The following is a 22,316-nucleotide window of genomic DNA, read 5'->3' as shown; positions in this document are numbered from 1 at the left end:
GGAAGCTTTGATTAACCTCAACTTATGTCAGGTCAAGTTTGTCTTGCTGGGAGAAATTGTGACGCCTGAAATTCTGCTTCAGTTCAGATGCTAAAAAAAAAACAAAAAACAAAACAAAACAAAACAAAACAAAAAAAACCAAAAACCAACACAAAACAAAACCACACACAAAAAAAAGCAAACAAACAAACAACAGCCTCTCAACAGGCAGTTGAGGGATTTCAAAATATAATTGGCAAGAGTATGGTTTTCCAGCTTAGATGGTTTATGTCAATTAAAAAATGTAAAATGGGCATATCTTTTGACCCAGAAATTCCTCTAATAAGAATTTATCCAAATAGGATTACTGCAAAAGAATAAAGTATACATACAAGCAAGTTTAGGGCAGCAATAGTGTTTAGACTGAAAAACTGGGAACTTAAATGTCTGTCAGTAAGCCCAGAGTAAACTCTAACAGAAACCATTAGCTGCCTCCTTTGCAAGTTGTTTCACCTTCTTTTCCAGCAGAACTCTGAGTTCCTTATTCACAAACTTTGGATGGGATTAGCATAAACTGTTACCCAGATCTGAAACAATCAGAATAATGGCATTCCCTTGGTCACCTTACCTAAGATGATCCAGGCAGAAGCAGCCCAGGATTTTAGTTCAGTGACTGGCAGAGGCTCTCTTTCTCTGGATAATGAGCCCCTGGAGCTGCAGCTATTTTGCTACCATGAGGAGCATGAAAAAGAGTAGGGAAAAGAAAACTATAAAGGAGAGAAATCCTAAGTCCCGATTAAATTTATGCCTGAAGCCCTTACCAACTGGATTTTTACTATATTCTTATTATTTAAGCTACTTTGCCCTGGGATTTGTATTGCTTACATGAAAAGCATCCAATAAGAGTATTCAATTATTAAAAAGATAATATATATTTATTGGCATGGACAGTTGCCAACCACATGTTATTAGAAAAACATAGACTACAGAATAACACATACAGCAAAATCCCATTTACTGAGAACTTCATCTGTACATAGAATATACATAGACACACATAAATAGAGATGATAGAGAATTATACTTGGAAGAATTTTACAAAAATGTCAACAATGGCTAACTCTAGTATTTCAGAGGAATTTTACTTTCCTTTTTGTATTCTTCTATAGTGTATGCTCTTACACAACAACATGCATTTTTGTGGAACAGAAAAACTAAGCTTTGAAAAAAGCTGGCTATTTACCGATTCTGTTTATCTTTGGTGGAAAATAAATGAACCGCTTTTCTTCAGATCCCTCTCCAAACCTAAGTGGTCCAGGGAAAAAGATCAAAACCCATCAGGCACTCAAAATATTATTTCATTATAAAACTCTAGGATGAAGCAATGAAACCACTTTAAGATCCGAATTTGTACATGCTGAAAAAGAAACACAGCCAGAGGTGCCCAAGTGTCTTTCCAGAAGAGTGGAAATAATATTAATCAAAATGAAACATCTTGTAGGAGCTGAGCACTTCATACTCAGAGGAAGTCCTAGTGGGGGAGGGAAGAAGGGATCTCTTGCAAGGATGCCAAGAGACACCAGCTACTTGCAGGAAGAGCAGGTACCATTGAGGCCGCTTACAACCACTTTGGCATGCTGTTATGCTGGGTAAAATAGAGGGCTTAACCCTTGACTGCTGCTGGATACCCACACCCTTTCCTCAGGGACCCTAATGCCCAAGGACCCAACGCCACTCCCTTAGTAGGAGTCTTCTTTCACTTACTTTAAGATCTCCAAAGGTAATAGTTTCAACAACAACAACAACAACAACAACAACAACAACAGAAAACTAAATTCTCTGTAATATCCTTCAGTTCTAAAATTATAATTTAACCAAACATGTTAGCGAAATTGTGGTGGGGGAGGGAATTATTTGAACGGGACAGTAACATCTGAATGTCGTAGACTCTGGCTGCGAGTTAACAGCTCTAAAAAGGTAGTAATGGCTTAGAAAAACCTACTGACGGCAAACAGAAACCAGAAGTCAAAGACAAAATCTTGATTTGTTGATTGGTTGATTTTTACCAAAGCTTGTAGGATTTTCTGACTATAAAGTCTCAAAAAACTCTGGCTTCTAAATTCAGTTAATTGGAGTGAACATGTCTTTAATAGGAATCCTGTAGCTACAAGGTAACCGCAAAAAATACCAGGATAGTTGGTTTTATATGTTAATTTCCAGCAGTTGTATGTGTCTCTTACCATAAATTACTACACTGTACCTACACTGTATTTCATAAGAATGTCATTGTTCTCAGTCAGTCACCATTTAATTCTGGGAGAGGCACAATACTCCAAGAAAGAAAAGAATCAAAAATAAACACCACCCATAGAACTGTCTGTATTACATACTTGTCTTTAAGATCAAGTTAAAGATTCATCTCCAAAAAGCATCCATCCCACTCAAAATTACAAGCGTACACTAGGTTATCCATTTGTTTATTCGGTGTCTCATTCTAATTCATCCCACCTTGATGGACTGTTGACAGCCTGCAATCTTAAAGGGCATCAGAATGAGAAAGAATGACAAACAACAATAAATGGTTCTCAAACCTCAGTTCCGAGAAGAATCCCTTAAAGTCCCTCTTTAGTCCATTTGCATCAGTACCTTGAGGTGGGCTTACGTACCTGTACTTTTAACAAGCAGACTACCTAGATCTGAATAGGGGATGAATTATCCTTTGGGAAAGTTATGTAGATAGTTAAACAGTGACTAAGTCACTTACACAGATAATCAAACTTAATTACATAACTCCATATTGGATCATTCCACTCTTCTCTTCACTAATCTTGTCCCTCATCCAGGAAGCCATCACCATCATCTGTCTCTGAACTTGACCACTACTTCCAAGTCTGCTGTCTTGCTTCCACTCTTCCCCTCTCCAATCCCTTCTTCAGAACTTGCCAGAAAGATCTTACATGCTACAGGTAACACGACATCACTCCTTGTAAAACTCTTCAATGACTGCTTAATGGGAATGGCGTTTCCATCTGGGGCGATGAAAATGTTTTAGAACAGACATACCAATGGTAGTTGGACAATATTGTGAATGTACTAAATACCATTGAATTATTCACTTTCACACAGTTTGTGTTATGTGAATTTCATCTCAACTTTAAAAAAGAAAAAAACAAACAAACAAAAATCCAAAAACTTCTCAATGGCTTCCCATTGCACTCAGGATAAAACCCAAAGTCCTCAGCATGGCTTAGCAGGTGTGGCATAACCAGGCCCTAAGCCACATCTCAGCGGCCTCCCCCCCAGGTACAGTCCACCCTCACTCAATGCACTGCACCAACCCGAGTATCTTTAAATGGCTCTAAAACCCAAGATCTTTCTCAGGTGAGGGCTTCACAAATGGTACTCCCCAGCTGGATAGCCCCAATCATTCTTCAGATCTTCATTTGTAAATTATTTTCCTCTATAAGCCTTCTCTGACTACTTCATCCTCTCTATACCCTTTCAGAGAACCTGGTCTTTTCCAAGTTCTTGTCAAGAGTTCCAATTACAGAATTATTTGGGGGTTACTTAATGTCCTTTCCGGTAAACTGGGGGCTCCCAGAAGGACAGGAACAGTGATCATTTTTGTTCACTGCTGTATTTCCAGCACCTAGCATGAACTTGGCACAATAAGTGCCTATTCATTGGGCAGAAGGAATATGCAGCATGCTTTCCTCCAAAACCATTAAATCTTTACTACAGAATGAGTACCAAGCTAGGTCACAATATTATGTGAGATTTAAATATATATCTACCAACATTATTCTTTTAATAACTAGATGAGAAAAATCAGAGACTACTCAGGGCCAACTCAACATAATAGAGTGCACAACCAATGCACAGAAAACAACTCTCACTTCTACAGTGACTGCTTTGTGCTTCTTGATAGATTGAAGTTCCTAATGCCCAAGAAAATTCCATTTAAAAACTCTCTCCTCATGCCACAGCACATTACTGAGTAATGAGGAAAGAAACAGGGATTATATATTTACAGAAAGATGGAACCGAGGTGGGTAAAAGACCAGGATTCAGAAGGATGTCTTGGGAAACTGTTGGCGGCTCTCACATAGGCTCCACTTTCCAGAATAAAACTGTATAGAGCACTCCCAGGGGAAAAAGGACCCTGAACTCAACCAGTTCTGAGAGATGTAGGAAAACAGAGAAATAGAGGAGAAACTCGCATAAGAGCAGGCATGATTGGTACTTTGTTACTAAACAAACTGTTCTTTAGCGATTAGAGATGAGCAAGTGATTTATTTTTTTCCGATCTTGCACTTGTATTAACTAGAACCCTAATTTGTCCATGAGGCTGAAATATGTCTTTATTACTTGCCTTCAAAGCTTATGCCCATTTAAAATAAGCTTATTTCTTTTCCATTGTCAGCTTGCCCAGAGCCGCCTAATCTACAATTCTCCTGCCCAACGCTCACCACTTCTGATCATTATGGAGAGCAGAGGCAAGCAAGTGGCCTTCCAGCTTCCAAAGAGATCCATCTGTTCGTAACTGTGTGCACTAGCTGCAAAACACTCCCCAGCCCTGTGTCCACCACAAGGACAGAAGAACATCAGGACCTGAACACATCCAGAGCTCATGCCACAGGCTACTTTTCAATATTTAAATTCTTCTTCAGCCAAAGCTTTGGATTTTCCCCGACCCTAATCCACAGTCCCAGTAGTGGTTTGCATGGCTATCCATTTAAAGAGTATCCCCCGTGTGTGCTGCAGTGCCTAAGGGTACTATTCCTGGCCTTGGAAGATGGGGCACCTACAACTGGATTATTTGTGTGACCTTTTACACATCTTAGTTGGAGATAGCTTGAAAGCATTTTCCTTGCTCCAACTCCCAGTTCCCTGTGCTCACCTGGGGACCCGCCTGGAGAAAAGACGAAGTTGCTCAATGTGACCAACTATGAGACCAATATGGTAGCAACCAATAAGACTGCTCTCCGACCGGGGGAGGAACCTGAGTGGTCAACCTTACCATCCCAACACCTTCCCTAAGCATACTGTTTCTCTTTCATATCCCTTCCTTAAGGTAGTATGTGTGGCCATCATGGTGGTTCCCAGCTTTGCTTTCAATGACATGGCTTCTAAATATGCTTTATACCTGAAGATTCTACGGAGTCCTATTACCTCCTGACAAAGACATTCTTATTCAAATTCTTACCACTGTTTTTGTTATAGAGTCACATACTCCTACTTTTATAGGAGAAGAGGCGGAGGACCCCTGTAATACAAATAAACAGCATCCTCATGCAAGAAAGTGAAGTGACAGCAAAACCAAATCCTAATGTAGCAGATGTATGCCCCATAAACCAAAGAACATTCAGGAGCGACTCATGAGACCAATATGTTAACATGGGCATAAGGGTATTACACATGGAGATGAGGTCAGTAAGAACCGCTAGCAGAAAATAAGATAGGGAAGATTAGTAAAAGAGCGGCCCAAGGACAAAATAACAAAGACACTAGGGGAGGCTGCAAGATTACCAAATATATTAGACAAAGGGAAATCAGGTTGGAAAGCCAAAGACTGGAAGCAGGTGAATAATCAGTCAAGAGACTGGGATTCTAGGTGGGAGAGGTGAGATTACAAGTTACAAATTCTGCCCTGACTAGAGTTCGCAAGATTTTTCCCTTGGAATACGCCAGAATGTCAGAAACAGAAAACCTCTTCAGATTTATACCATTTCCATGCTTTGAGGAACTGCAGAATATCTAACTAGGAAAACAGAAATCTCTTCCAGCATTTTTTTACAAAGGAAATTTAATATAGGGACTTGGTTACTCAGGTGATGGTGGAGCAGAGAGCCTAACAGGATAGCGAGGCAATCCAGAGATCAGCAAGAGCAGGAGGCTGCTACCTCCCCAAGGCTGAAGAGACAATGGCAGGAGGGTATGTCTCTGGGGTCCATGGGCCAAGGTCACTTGTGAGCAGCTAGCACCAGAGCCAGTGTGTCAAGCACGAGTGGTGCTACAGAGGAGGGAGTCTCACTGCCAGGGATGCTGCACGAAGCTAGAGAAAAGAAAAAAAAATGCCTTGGTCTTGCCCTTCTCCCTGCCCTCTCTTCCCAGTGCCTCCCACAGGCTGAAGACAGCAGGCCAGCTGACTCAGGAATCTAGGAGCACAACCTGAAGGGGTGCGCCCCCTCCGACCCAAAATGTTAAAGGGGAGGGCAAGGAATGCCAGAAGGAAAGGACAGAAACTCTGGTACAAGAAAGATGAGTTACAATAGGATTTAATAAGGAAGCTTCTTTTGCAATAGACATACTTTTAAAAGGTTTGTGTATTGCCATAGAAAGGCGCCAGTAATAAAGTGGTTACCTAGTAATAAAGTGGAAGCTATACCATGGCCTACTGACCTTCCTGCCATGTTAGGTGGCCCTTGATTCCACTCTGCAGAATCCCAGACTTGAAAGGGGGTTAAGGAATCTATTCTACATTACCCTTTCTTCAGTTACAGCTAAGCCAGCACAAGTCCGACAAGTGAATTTTTTTCGAAATTTTAGAATGAAAAAGACTCCTTGAAAAGTAAAAAAATATCCCCTGAGTACTGAATAGAAAAAACCTGGCACATATACCCAAATGATTACAAGTAAAACTGGGGAAATATGAAGAAGATATGACGGACTCTATGAACCAATATCCTGGTTATGATATTGTGCTATAGGTTTGCCAGATATTATCATTGGGGGGAAACGAGCAGAGTGTACGCAGAATCTCTCTGGGTTATTTCTTGTAACTGCATGGGAATCTACAGCGATGTCCGAATAAAGTTTAATTTAAAAATACCATAAATACGTTCATAATATTCGAAGGCTGCTCTCCTTGAATTGTGTTGAACACAGTCTCTCCAGCCTCCTTATGCTCACATGCCCCGTATTGCCACTGCCTTGACTCTGTTCTGCCTGTTAAGCAAGGCCCAATAAGCTCTCTGCTGACCCATTCTACAGCTTCTTAAAATAATGCAGTCTTCTCCGTGTCATCGGCTCAAGGCTACTTTTGCAGAAAGGTGATGGTGTGAAGTTGCTCTTGTTTGACGATTCAGCCTTGGCATATCTGACTACAGACAGAGCCAGAATGTAAGTATTTGTACATGGGACAATTAGAAGGCTGCCTCCTTTTATTTCATATCAACTAACAAGCTTTAACCTGTTCATTTCATGGTTAAGCATTTAATTCAGAAGAGCTCTTTTTACAGATTTGCTCTTCCCTTCTCCTGCCCTCCTCTGTACCCTTTGGTCTCCTTTGGGAGTTGGTGGCCTAAGAGCTGGCAGGGGAAACTGCAACGAAAAGCCTGGCATTTTGACAGAGCAAGAGAAAAGAACCAGCCCCAACCCCAGCTACCACTCATTCACTTAGCTAAAATACAGGGTCTCAGAGAAGCAGGAAAAACAACAGACCTAAGTACAGGCTAGGACTCCCAGAGACTGATGGTGGATGAAAATCTCCTCTTAGTCAAGAGTACGGGGGTGGGGGGAGGGTGGGAATCACTATTCATCAGAAAAAGGACGTGCGTCACAGGCATCTCTGCAACTCTCCTTGTCTGCAACTCCACAAATCCTTCCTGTAAAATATAACTTTCTTCCTTTAATGATCTAGTAGTGAATTATTTATATTCTTCAATTTATCTTCTTGTCTTCTTTTATTTATTCCCAGACTTGTGCTCCTTAACTCTAGAAAGTCTGACCAAGATTACAGGCAAGGCACAGGAGTCTCAGCCCTTCAGGGGTGCTGAGCTTAATGCACAAAGCAGGGCCACGATGCATGGCAGAGAGAGGATTAAAATCTCATTTTTGGAACGGCAGTCAGCTAGGTGACCACACACATGCAGGCCTCCATGTCCCGTTGACTTTTCCAGACAGCTTTCCATCACAACCCATCCTGCATCCTTCCCCCACCTCCATCCCCACAGTTGCCACCTTCACTTTGGTGCTGACCATTGCTTGCCTGGGCAATGCCACCTCCTAACTGATCTCCAGGCTCCTGACTCTTCCTCCATGAATCCACTTGCCACACACCTGCGAGCATGATCTTGCTAAGAAGCAAATGAAAAATGACAATGCCTACGTCTTAATCCTTCAGTGGCTCTCCATCATCACCTGAGACCAAGTCTCCCAAATTTGCCTCTTTATAAAAACCAGTGGGGGCATTAATAAAAAATAAAATTAAATAAAGCAGATTCTTCAGCATCTTATGTTGGGATCCTCCAGAAACAGATCTTGAGACAGAATGGAAGTACAAGTTATTTATTTAGCAGAGGATCCTAGAAGCACTGGTAGAGGAAAGAGAGACAGTCAACAAAGCACAGATATCTAACAGATTGCCATTATGGGCAACTGAGGTTCAGTTTCACTAGGCAATTTGGGGACACAGTGTGGAACGTGTGTCAGTTATCACACCAGAAAGTCCAAGATGCTAGTGTATTACCTCCCAGCTCCCTTCTGTCATTGGCCTAGGTCCAGTCCTGAGGCCATTAACTTCACTGCCCAACCACGCTGCCCTACATGTGGGAGAAAAAGCCTCCGCGTAGAGAACAAGAGGTACTTGCAGAAGCATTCTGCAGACATGAACTGGAGCAGTGGGCATTTGGGCAAATAAGTATGACACTGACCATGTCTGCTCCAACAGGCCATGTCCCTGAAGATTTTGGTACAGTGGGTCTGGGGTGGGACCCAGGAATCAGTAGTATAGCAGGAATTGCATGGAATTGTGTTCAAGAGGCAGATTGTGAAACTAATATCATGAAGCTCAAAATCTTGTATGGGTTTCACTAGGTCCGCCATTGTGTGTCTGCCGTCCTGCTCTCCAGACCTACTGATCCTCCTGCATAGTCACCTTTAAAGTCACATTTGTGCACTTCCCTGCAAACAGCATATTCTCGTCTATGAGCAAGAACTGTGCCTTAAGAATCTTTATGATACCCAGGGCCAAATACTGCACCATTCATGCAGTAAATGCTCAATAAATCTTTGTTAAAGAAATAATCCTAAAAGAAAATAATACGATATTATTTAAGTGTTCCCTGGACAAAACTACCTTCCCTATGCATCAAAATAGTAGGTACAATTCTACTAGTGAAACTAAACACATAATTATATTAATATATATGTTATATTACATAATTATATTTAGAACCCAATGTATGCAACATACTCAGGAATCTCTCCAGGAAAGTATTACAGCCTTTTAACAGTATACACCTTAACACTTTTTTCCCCCAAAAGGGAGTCTTGATAGAGATGGGCAAAGAGGGGACATGACTTGGCCCTGGTCAACAGATGTGGTAGCTCCCTCTCCCCAACCTGGAGTGACCCGAGGTCGGCCATGGGAGAGGTGTTTTTTAAAAACATAGCAGGACTAATTCTCTCACAGAAAAAGGGAACTCAGGAAGCAGTCTGCTGGAGCTTTGCTGATACGAAACTATTAATTAAGCCCTACAAGGGAGATAAACAGCTGGGTAGTGGTGGAAAGCTGAAGGATGTTTGAGACTAACTGGAAGCATGTTAAACTTTACCTATCTTGTGATCCTGCCATGGTTGTCCCCAGAGACACTATCACTCTCCACCTACTTCACAAGGATGGCACAGGACAAAGAAGAGAGACTTATTTCAATGTCACTGAACTCTTGGGATTATGACTTTATCCAGTGACCAGAAATTTGGTACCTGGGATCTAGAATGGTAACTCTGGGCTCAATCCCTTAAGTGCAAAAACAGTTGTTGTGGTTTTTAAGCTACTAAAAGTGCTCTCTTGCAAATGAGACCATAGCAGAGGTCTGGCCACTCACAGTCACTAAAGACCTCATCCATGGCTTTTTTCCCACTGTTTGGGATGTTAACCACAGCCCCTTGGCCACATTCCAGTCTGGATAATTACACTGGGGCTAGCAAACCTCACCCTCTAGCTCCAACTAAATAAAGTATTGCTTTGGACTAGCTGCCATAACCTTTGTTCTGCTGCTGTGGGCTATTAAAGAGCTATTCTGTACTTAGGATGGCTGTATTTGTGAAAAATCAATACTCCTGGTATAACTTTCTACACTGACAAGAAGTGTATCCCACAATATCTCACTGGCTAAGTTATTTTTTTAATATAGTGCCAGAAACAATTAGAAAACTACAGTAATTTCTTCTCCATCTTCTCAACTTATACTATTCATGCAGACACCGACTGAAGTGTTTGCAACATTATATATACAAAAGGAGGGCAGGTGAATATTCCACAAAATAGGTACTGTGTGTCTACTCCATGCCAGGCTCTATTGTAGGTACTGGGAACTGTCGTAAGGTTGTGGGTTATGTTCTCAGCATAATTTGAAAATCTTACAAAGGGAATAATTCAATGAAATTCTTCCTATGCTACTATATTTCTGAAAATCTGAATATATACACTTTACTAAATATACCAGCATTACCATGCACAGAGCTCCCAATAAACACACTATTCCTGTCCACTCTTAGAAGAGTCTATAGGACCTTAAACTCAATGTCTATGTAGGTATGTGTGTGGAAGGATATGTCTGTCTAAAAATAAGAAAATATGCTTTCTTGGCTAGCTTGGAGGGTAACAAATGGGATGCTGCCTATATATACGTATATATACATATATACATATATATACGTATATATGTATATATACGTATATATACGTATACATATATATGTATATATATATATACACATATACACATATATATGCTTGCTTTTAGCAATCATCCTATTAGTGTGGGTGAGAGTTTACATGTTATAATAGCGGAAACAGACATAAGGAAATTGAAAACATAAATATCTTTTGTTTAAAGTTTCTCTTTACTGTATGAAAAAAAAACCATAAATCAAGTCTTTTAGTGTTCTACTACAAGAATGAAAACAACAAAAGGGGGGAAATGTAAGTATTGTGTGTTTGCACATTCACATACACACACATTATCTTGTACTTGAAGATGGGATAGGGAAGTTAAACATCAAAATTCCAGTGAGTTAAATTAAATGCATGAATGACAGAATATTTAACATCCCACCTTCCAAAGAAAAATGGCTCAGATATTTTAAAAAATAATAATAGCAATCTTGAAATTTCGATTAATCCTAGAGGATCTGAAACAAGTACTTGCCCTGGACAAACTATAACCAGACTGTGGAAAATAGTTTTAAAAATTCGGGGCGCCTGGGTGGCGCAGTCGGTTAAGCGTCCGACTTCAGCCAGGTCATGATCTCGCGGTCCGTGAGTTCAAGCCCCGCGTCGGGCTCTGGGCTGATGGCTCAGAGCCTGGAGCCTGCTTCCCATTCTGTGTCTCCCTCTCTCTCTGCCCCTTCCCCGTTCATGCTCTGTCTCTCTCTGTCCCCAAAATAAATAAACGTTGAAAAAAAATTTTAAAAAAAATTCAGTGAAGTTCACTTGAATCTGCCAAATTATTATTCTGCTTGAAAATTCTCCTAGCTAGAACAAGTTAATAGCAGGCTTCCAAAACTAGGTTAAACATGCTCTAAATCAATTTATTCCCCCCTATAAATCTGCTAAAGTGCATGCTTTTCTGGTGAAAATGGTTCTTCAATGGTACTTAATACTGTCACTTTATTGTTTCTCCAACCAGACCACTTCAAGTTTTTCTACTGCAATTGTTACATTAAAGTTAAATGCCTATCTTTGACATAAATAATAAACAATGAAATACAGATTCTTTAAAATAGCATAAGGAACCTCAAAATGTATCACACAGGCAATACATTTCCTAAGTTTAGAAGAAATGCCTAATGATGCATCTGTGATCCAAGTTTGCCACCCAGTAATTTATTCATTATCATCTTAGAGTTAAGAAACAATTGGCACGATTACATCTCCCACAGATACGCGACTTGTCCTCCACCAACACGCTTCAGGTAGCATCTTTGGCAAGAGAGCTTTGATAAAAGACTGAAATGAATATTATGTAGCGACACAGTCTGCCCCATGTACTTTAAAGAGCCCAAATCACTACACCAACAGTATTTCCACCACGTTGCAGACAGAAGACCAGAACGAGTGATTAATTAGCTGTAATGTTTAAACTCTCGCTGGTATACAAGCTGACCAACACAATCTTCAATCTCATCCCTGTTTAAAATTCACTCAGAGAATAATAGATCATTAAAGATTGTCCAAAAGTATAAACAATTACCAAAGCAAGGGATGGGGCTTCCCCACTTGGGGGGAAAAAGACAGGAGTCCTAGGACTTTTTATATTGAAGGGAGAACACATGATATACAATGCCTCTAACACCATAATCTAGCCTGGTGTCAATACTGAATTTGTACTCCCAAATATTGCTGTATTTTCTAAGTATCTTTATTAGGATAAAAATCTTTTTTTATAAACTTTATGTAACTAAAGGACAAGAATAATTCCAGGGAGGAAATGGGGGAAACTTTCCAAATGTGACCCAAGGGAAGACATTCTAGAGATGGTTCTGTCACCAGGGTCAAGTCACATGACCTCACTGTGCCTCAGTGTCCCATGAAATTAAAGAATGAGGCCAGAGCACAAATCTCTAATTCCCTGCTAGCAGTGAAATCCAGCTATCTATTTAGGTGTCACGGAGAACTCAAGTTTTTGTAAAACCCCAAAAGCATCTGACAGCAGCAGAAAATGTGCTTACAGTGTCTAACGACTACAAAGGGAAGAATGAGAAGGGTCTAAACAAGTCACCCTATCTTGCGTCTTTCAGTTTATGCTAGGATTAAGAGGGCAACCTAAATTAGATGCTTCATTTCATCCCACAGTAACAATGTAATTCTTATGACAAAAAAATGTAAATACTCTTTTTAAAAACATCCCCCAAAAGAAAGAGCTTCACCTGACTCAAATGAAACTTAGATCTGTCTCACTTGGAGGGCTTCAATGCTTGAGCTACAGTATGGGTATCAGGATGTGGAAGCAGCTGTCACTGCTTTGTTTTTCATTCACAGTAGGTGGTTGCCAAGCAACAAAATACTATTGTCTGTTTCCATGATCTATTGGCCAATTCTACTGGTAATAATGCTTTCTACAGTTTAAAACAGGGCCACCTTTTGGACAAGAAGAAATGAGAAAAAATTTAAGAATGACAATAACACATATATAAATAAATACACTGAATGTACCCCAAAATGACGTGTATACATATATAGCTGTGTGGGTCTATACATACATATATTTTGCAGATATACATATGTGCGACTATATACATTCATCTTCTACCTACCTCAAAAGCCATCTAACTTTGATAGGCCAAAAACTAGAATCTAAATCCATTGAAGGCAAATCAAAGTATGACCTAGAGATACAAAAACATAGTAAGACCTATTTTTTCAACAATAGCAATAATTTCCAGTTTGCCAGATGTATCAAATCTGTCCCTTCCATACAAGTCCTACAATCATAAAATCAATTTTGTCTACTTACATACAAATAATATCAAAAGGAAAACCTTCACTATCTATCTACTTTGGAATTACCTAACATATTTAACATGCTGTAGGACTTACTGAGTTTTTATGTGCTACCACTGCTTACAAAGATAATAATTGAAATGGGAAAATACTGTTGCTGCTTACACCCAAGAATCTTAAAACACATTCATTTTTAAAATAATTGAACTGTTCTCCTTGGAATAGCCTCATGTGATTCCCCACTTTGTTTTGATATGGGTCCCTGGGGAATAGCAGTCATGCTATGTTACTCTTGCATATTTCACTAGCTTGCAAATAAAATAACACACAGTGTACTCAATATAAAGTTGTCAACATTAACTTGCATCAGTTGCTGTTTGTTTTGCATTGACAAGGCTTCTAAAGATAAGAATTACAATATTCTTAGATGTACAGACACAACATCAAAACGGCCTGAAGGAATCAAAGCTTGAAAATGCTAGAGGCAATCACGTTTTGAAATAAAGAGAAATCAGTATAATTTATACATAATTTATACATATATATATATACACATATGTGTGTGTGTGTGTGTGTGTGTGTGTGTGTGTGTGTGTATGTATTGCTGCAAAGGACCTAAATAACGCCAGAACAATCTTTGGATTTTATGCAATGCTCATCTGTCTTCCTTCACAATATTTCAAAAGCACTTTGCCTTAACTATTTAGTGCATCCCTCTAAAGGAGCTTTTAAGTTCACTTTTTGAAATTCATTGCCACTTGGAAATCTATATATCACAACAAAACGGGAATAAGCAAAATCCATTACATGGCTTGACATCATTACTATAAAGTCTCCTATCAAAAGGACAACGCCAGCAAAACAGAAACAAAGTGTGCTAATAATGAACTAAATATTATCGAAAATTACCCGTTTCTGGAACGGAGCCTTCTTCAGCAGAACCCACTCGCCTCCCGGGAGTGCCCGTATGGGTTTCTCCTTCACATGTCACCCCATAAATGACCCAGTTGTTTTTTTTTTTCCCCTTAGCTTCCCAAGTTCACCCACCTTCGTCTTCCTTTATCCAAGAAACAATTTCCCTCCCACTTTCTCCATCTTCAGATCTCTTAGCCACCCATTACTTTCTCCAAACTACTGGACTCAAACTGCAGCCCAGTCTGCCACGAACCGTCCCCACATGCATTTGTTTCCCTCATTCTTCTAGATATGCTTTCCAAATCTCTACCACCAAACAAATGCAATACTGATAAAAGTAGGGTTTCAAGCCAGTTTTTGTTTTTGTTTTTTTGTTTTGTTTTTTACTTACAGGAGCAAAATGTTGAGAGAAAAGGAGAAGAGGAGTGTATTCGGAAGGAGAAGGGTGGGACACGGGGATCCTACCCACCCGGGCTTCCCCACCTGTCGACCCCACTTTCCCCATGTGCGCGCCGCGGGATGACAACCACAACACTCCAGAACCACCCCCTCCGGGAAGGAGGCGGGGTTACGCCTTCAGCCAATCAGGACCCGCGAACTCCGGGTGTCCAACCTATGGGGTGGCCGTGGCCGTGCAGGGGGAGGACGTGGGGTGGTCGGGGAGGGGCCGCGTCCGTGGGAGGCGCGCACGTGTCGAGTCCAGAGAGGCAGGGAGGCGGAGAGGCGGCAGGCGTCCAGGACCTAAGGCGCGGACTCTGCACCCTGGCAGCCACCGAGTCCAGCTGCCCAGTGCCTCTTTTGCCTTCGACTCGGCGGGCCAGGACCTGCTCCCGCCGAAGAAGACACGTCCAAGGTGTCCGGGTTCCCCGTGTAAGGGGACAGTCACAAAATAACAACAGTACCTAGCGCAGACGAGAAGGGGAGTAAAGTTTCCGGCCCGCACCACAGCGGAGTCCGCCAAGACAGAGAGGACAAGTGGTGCAGGGCGAGAGGGTGACAACCTGACAAGAAGAGGGTAGGGGGAGGGCTGCGCGAGCAGGGCTCCGTCCCGGGCGCCGTGCAGGGGGCGGCGGGCGGCTGGGTGCGCTGTCCAAGGTGCAGGGGAGGTGGGAAGCGCGCGGCGGGCTCGGAGCCCAGAGCCAACACGGGCTGGCGGCGGCGGGGAGAGCAGGACACAGCTGTCTGGAGCGCCGGGCACCTCCAGGCTCGCAAAAGTGACAGGGCTGGAGCTGGTGTAGAGCGGGGAAAGGCGCAGGGGGCTGCGCGGAAGCCTCCACGCTTCCACGTACCCCTCCCCACCAGCCTCACCTCTAGCTCTATTCCCCTCCCCCTCCCGGGAGCCCACTCCCCTCCAAGCCTCCGTCCCGGGGCCATGGCGGGGGCGGGACCGGGGAATCCCGGCACCGAGCCCGGACACCCCAGGGATGCTGCGGGCCCCGGAGCTGCTTGCTTACCTGGATCCGCGATACCGGGAGCGGGGGCAGCCCGCCGCGCGGAGCCAGGAGCCGGGAGCCGGGCGCTGGGCGCGGCGCGGCTCCTCCTCGCCTCGTCGTCCTCCTCGTCCGCTTCTCCCGGACTCCGTCCCGGACAAGAAGCTGCAAGACGCGGCCCGGCTGCAGCTGCGGTTCCCTGTGCTGCCTCCGCCGCTGCTGCCGCAGACAGAGGACGCCCCGTGGCGACTGGAAGCCTGTGTGAGTAGCGGCGCCCGAGAGAGTGGGATCTGCTGGAGACTCCGCGGCTCGGGGCGCGCGGGCGTGCGCACGCGCGCCTGCGAGTGTGAGTGTGTGTGAGTGTGTGTGTGTGTGTGTGTGTGTGTGTGTGTGCGCGCGCGCGCGCGCCCACGGGGTGGGGGAGTCGCGAGGAGAGGGGGGGAGAGGCCAAGAGATGCTGGTAGGGACTGAGGCAAAATTCTTTGCCCCCGGAAATCCGTAAATCCGGCGAAGGAGGATCGAACGTGCGTCTCGCCGGGGGGAGCTGCCCGCGGGGCGGCGGCAGAGGGGGAAGGGAAGGCAGCGCCGCGCGCGGGCTCCGGATCCGAGCGGGTCTGAGCCGAGCGGAGCGCGCAGCCACGGATGCAGCAGAGGCGGTGCCCGTAGCCCTCGGTCGCGCGGCCCCCTCTAGGGAGGGGCCGAGTCGCTCTCTCCCGCCACCGCCGCCGCTGTCCGGACTTCTCGGCTAAGCGCGGAGGGACAGAAATCGGGACACCACGGTTGCCACTGCCACCTTGGAGGCGCTCGGCCCCTTAGTGGGCCGATCGGAGACCCGGGCGCACGTGGCCGACTACCGGCGGGAGTCGGCGTGTGCAAGCGCGGCTGGCGTGGAGTGGGCGGTGGAACCCCACCGAGCGCGGCCCACCGCCTCGCCAGTGTAGGGATGCGGGGCGGGGAGCAAGGGTGAGGTCAGTCGGGAGGGAGGTGAGCTTGCACGGTCCGGGGGGAAGGGAAGGCGCTTCTTACTCCAGGTAGAATGCTGCCTCTTGTCCTCCTCGGAGGCCACTTTTCCTCAAAGTTAATCCACTTCCCAGGTAAAAGTGCCGGTCGCCTCTTTGTTCGGATTCAGCTAACTGTGCAGGATCAGAGCAGCGCCTTTTTGAAGTCAGGCTCGGCCAAGAAGGGGCCCTTGTGGCCAGCCTGGCGCCGCTCTTGGCCTGTTAACTCCCATACTCCTTCATTCATCCAAGCCACGTTGTGTATACCTTAGAAATAAAAATTTTAGACACATTTACATACCTTCTTCCTAAAAGACATAGCGTCTTTTCCATTTCTTGCTTTTCCAGTTCTTGCTTATTTTAAATTAGAAGTGCAATTTTATTCACCCAAGAATTTCTTGAAGGATCATAAGGTCTGAGTAATACTTGAAAATACCCTTCCTGGCGGGATTCTTCCACGCAGGGATTGTGTTTTGCATACTTTCGCATGCCCTCCAGTACTTCGCACAGTACCTCGTACATTGTGTGTTTTCTATAAACGTTGAATGAGTGACATTGTTTTTTAGCTTCACATATCCTGAAGGCAAAGACTTGGATGATGGGAAAGTCATTACCGCCCCACTAGGCTTACTTGATTTTAACTTGCACCATTTCCCTGTGTGTGACTATTTTCCCCTCTGGCTGCCAGAGACCCAGTGTAAAAAAAGACTACAGACAATAGTGACCCATTGTGCAGCCTTACCAAAGGGTGCAAGAAGAGAGCACTCTGCAGGGAACCCAATGGGATATCCTGTGTGTAAGAGGGCTAAAGCACACTTTATTTTAGTCCTGGGGGAATCTAATCTCTTAAAATGTGAAAGTCACTGTTCATTAGCAATTTATAATGTCCCTTCTAGAACAGAAGGACAGGAAAAAAATAAAAAACTTTTAAGAGAAATGCACATTTCTACTAGCTTGTCAAGTACAAGCTTTTCTCTTATAAAGAGCATTACTTCATGGACACTGACCAATGCAAGGTCACCCCAGACTATTTCTGCTGTAGCACCAAACCCACGTCCTTCACCCTTGGTATTTCCACAACCATCCTCTTAGAAGTAAAAGCCCTCAGTTTTACATTCCACGCTAAATTTCAATTTCTTTGAACTCAGGCTTTTGTATGAGCTGCTTCCCTCTCCACTCATGATATCACAGCTTTAAAATGTAGTTGAAATAAAGTGACAATTAAAATGGATTTATTTGGGTGCTGCCAGTGTGTTCTCTAGTGGGGGTCCTTTTAAGTAACTTCTTCTCTGTCCCTCAGTTTACAGTCTTCTTAAGAAGCCAGGTGCTTTTATGTTATGTAGAACACCTATATGTTTAAAACTTCTACTTGAAAGGAAGCTCTGGAACTTACAGGAGGAGCAGAAAAACTCTTGACACCCCAAATGGGTTCCTGACAGCCAACCTAAAATAGGTATGAGTCAAAGTCTTGTAAAATAATTTTAAAGCTTTGTTTTCCTTAGAGAGATGCCTTTAGGCTTCCCAAGTGCTTGTCTTGGGATGCAGAATGTAACCAAGTTTTAACTTCTCTGATGACCACCAAAGGGGGCAGTCTTCTCTTTGTAAAAATAAATGCATTGAGAAGAAGCCAACATTTAAAAATAGTAATGGGAGCGCCTGGGTGGCTTAGTCGGCTGAGTGTGCGACTTTGGCTCAGGTCATGATCTCACGGTTTGTGAGTTTGTGAGTTCGAGCCCCGTGTCAGGCTCTGTGCTGACAGCTCAGAACCTGGAGCCTGCTTCGGATTCTGTGTCTCCCTCTCTCTGCCCAGCCCCCCCCCCCACCCACCCCCCCCCCAGCTCATGCTCTGTCTCTCCCTCTCTCTCAAAAATAAATAAACATTAAAAATTTTTTTTAAATAAGAATGTAGGCTTATAGCAATCTTAATTTATGTTCACTTAAAAGATAAACAACAGAAAAGATAACAACATAAGATATATAGTGTTTATGACCAACTTAAAGATAAAAGTTTGGAGGGACAGCCAGGATCAAAATGCCATAAACCATAGGCCCTCACGCTACTTAAACACTACATAATAATAAAATGTGCTGCTGAGAGATTCACTGTTATATGTTATCATAAATAGGACTGAATCAATAGCATAATCATAAAGGTCCTATTTTTCTTCCTAAAAAGGGCATGCTCCTTAACAGTAACTGCTTTTTTCAATTTGCAACAATGCAATACACTAGTCAAACATTAACTTTCTTAAGAACATAGTACTGGGGAAAGGTGGAGTAGGTAGAGAAACACTTTAACCTGATTTGACCACAACTAACTAATCTATTCTGTCGGTCTAGATTAAAAAAAAGAAAGAAAAAGCTTTCTACCTCTAAACTCATAAATTTTGGGTGTGAGATGTATCATGGATTCTAAAGTCAACTTCTGCTGCTGGGAGCATATGGCCTCACATTCTCTGAAGTGAGGTGGCAGGAACCGTTAGTTGAAGTGCTCCTGTTGATTTTAAATGGTTGTGAGCATGCATAAGGAGACAGGTAATTTCCCCCCATAATCAGGTCCCAGATCACTTAGTCCATTAGAACTTTATATGATTTAAAAAAAAAAAAACCCAAAAAACCAACCTTGACCTGCACCTGGACTCAGAGTGCCACTTTGGTACAGAGTGTCACTCGGGAACAAGGAGAAGACAGGAGCTATCCTGTTTGCATCCGTGCTTTTATACGTTGCTTTATTCCAGGTACTACTTACGGTGCTTAATTCTGAATAAAGATCTTTAAGAAAGTCAAAAACCAGAGGAAAAAAAAGTTATACTTTATTCCAAGCAAAAGTAGATAGGTTTCTGTCATCATCAGTGCTGACATTTATGGTACAGGTGAATATATTAAATAACACCCATTTTTAATAGTTTCTGATCGAGTTATGGATTTCCTGGAAGCTGAAGAAAGCTATGTATCCTCTCCTCAGGAAAGTGAACATATGAAGATGTAAAAACAATTTTTTTTTATTTTTTTAATGATTATTTTTGAGGAAGTGAGTGGCGGAGGGGCAGAGAGAGAGGGAGACAGAGAATCCTAAATCGGCTCTGTGCTCTCATGGGGCTCAAACTCAGGAACCCGTGAACCATGAGATCATGACCTGAGACAAAATTGGACGCTCAACTGACTGAGCCACCCAGGCTCCCCTGAAGATGTAAAACATATTTGAGTAAAATTTCAGGAGTTAAGGGAATCCACTCTGAAGCTGAGGTAAGGAATCCCTAACATACGTCCTTTGCACATTGAGATTTACAGCTATAGAGAGATGAATTGGTAGATTTACTAATATCCTCATTTCTATTTTTAACCTGATAATTTAGTTGATTGTCAACACCAAAAAGACGCATAAACAAATCAGGAAACCAAGCAAGCATTTATTGAGTACCTACTTCATAATTAATTCTGTTCCTTATGCTGTGGTTTTTACCAAAAAGTATAAAGTGCAATCTGTTTCTGCCTTTAAAGAGCCTATCATCTAGCTATCATTATTCTTAGGAACAAAAAAGCTAACATAAGCATACTTTAGCACTTGACCAGATACAACTAGCCTCAATTTGAATTAACAAATACAACTTTTTAAACCAATTGTTAAACCATTCCGTTGAAAATTGGTTATTAGCGACCTATGTCTAAATGCATGTTTTTATATTCATACACCCCTAGTAATAATCACTTAGACTATTGCATGATGTATAATGTAAAAAGCTAGTTTATTGCTGTATTCTGAATTTTAGATTAGAGATAAGAATAAAATTGCTGGCAAGAAAAAATGGACTATGTTGGCAATGGCAGCTATGGATTATCTATCACAGGATCCCTGGGCAAAGTGGAATTGATTAGGATATATTAGAGCTACTATTTCCATTGATCAAAGAATTAGGGGGGTACCCATGCATTTTGAAAAGTCTAGATCTACAGAGACCCAGCAGTCTGTTCTTGGAGAATTTTACATAATATTTTATTTCAAATTATAAATGAATAGAATATAAATATAAAATAAATATTATAATATTTATTATTTAACATAACATACTCTTAACATAATATTTTACTAAGGACTCTCCTTAAAACTTCTTAATTTTTGTCTTCGCGGTTTCTTTTGGCTTGCTGACACAGAATTACTTTTGGTTAACATAATTTTTAAAACTGCAACTCCTTCACTTAATTCATGACGGAATTATGAAGAGTACAAAAGCAGCAACATAAGGAAACAAGAAGTTTCCAGTAGTTAGAGTGTTACCATGAATTCCCCTCCCACTTATACAGTGGCACAGACAGAAAGCCAGTCACAAAATTAGAACTGTGGAAAGCCCAACCATCCACGTGTTGAACATTTTACATAGCCTGCCTCCCCAAGGACCCCAGAGGCTTTCATGTGGGGAAAGCAGGAACATCAATCATATCTTTTTACTTTTCCGGCATCTTAGCATCATATAAAAATAGTACTGGGCACCAAGTCATAAGATCTAAGTTCAATCCTATTCTGGCCGACAGCTTACTGTGAGACCCGGGGCAACTCACTTTCGAAGCATCAGGTGGCCCTCCTGTGTAATGCGGATAATAATAACTGACTCATTGGTTAAGACAATTACATGAAATAATGTGAGAAAGGATCCCTCACATCGTAGGAGCTAAGTAACTCTGTGAAATCTTGGATCTAAATAATAATTTTTTTAAAAATGTATGTGGCAGAAAATTGGAGCACGTACGTGAATGGGAGGCTCCTGCGGAAATTTTGGAGGTTTTTGTTAGAAGATAACTCAAATAATGTTGAATGATTTGATGATTCCTGGGAGTCCCTTCCAAGGATATTTTAGGAAAACCACAGACAACCAAAAGTTGGCAGAAACAGACACATGCAGGATATTGTGGGTTCCATAATTCTAGAGGTGCGGTAATTCTATAAATTCTACTGCTATTGCAAAACCCAAGCTTTTGTGTTCATTTGTTTTTAATTAGTCTCTGTTTTTTTCAGTCACACAGATTCTCCTTTCCCAGTGATGGTTTGCCCTGCTAACTTGCCTATGTGAACATTTATTTTAAAAATTAATACCCATAGGGGCGCCTGGGTGGCGCAGTCGGTTAAGCGTCCGACTTCAGCCAGGTCACGATCTCGCGGTCCGTGAGTTCGAGCCCCGCGTCAGGCTCTGGGCTGATGGCTCGGAGCCTGGAGCCTGTTTCCGATTCTGTGTCTCCCTCTCTCTCTGCCCCTCCCCCATTCATGCTCTGTCTTTCTCTGTCCCAAAAATAAATAAACGTTGAAAAAAAAAAATTAATACCCATAGTAATTTTTTAAATCAAGAATAGTTCACTGTTTTCTGCCCCCTCCCCTTAACTGTGAAAGTGGTATATGTGTTCGTTGGGTTAAAAAAAAAAAAAAAAAAGGCAACGCAGAATGTATAAGGAAGAAAAAATTGCTGTTACATCACCTCTCAGGGACCAATCACCATTACTGTTCTGGTATATGTCCTTCTAGACATTTTATTTGCATAGATTCATTCTTTAAAA

General features: G+C 42.5%; 1 protein-coding gene across 10 annotated transcripts in view; it reads right to left on the bottom strand.

Moving 5' to 3' along the window:
• Positions 1-15,887, bottom strand: part of ENOX1 (ecto-NOX disulfide-thiol exchanger 1) — a 555,199-nt gene extending 539,312 nt beyond the window's left edge. For 9 of the 10 annotated variants that reach the window (XM_040448509.1, XM_040448518.1, XM_040448516.1 and 6 more), the window contains exon 1: positions 15,799-15,887. The gene's annotated coding sequence lies outside the window, so the exon portion shown is untranslated. Of the gene's footprint in view, positions 1-14,735; positions 15,271-15,798 lie in introns of those variants that run through there. The other variant, XM_040448510.1, reaches the window with a different exon arrangement.
• Between the last annotated feature and the right edge of the window lie 6,429 nt (positions 15,888-22,316).

Source organism: Herpailurus yagouaroundi, unplaced genomic scaffold (assembly GCF_014898765.1).
Source record: "Herpailurus yagouaroundi ecotype Mexico unplaced genomic scaffold, PumYag 197, whole genome shotgun sequence".
NCBI classification, from domain to species: Eukaryota; Metazoa; Chordata; class Mammalia; order Carnivora; family Felidae; genus Herpailurus; species Herpailurus yagouaroundi.
Note: the sequence above shows the minus strand (reverse complement) of the source record. Positions and strands in the feature narration are given on the sequence as shown.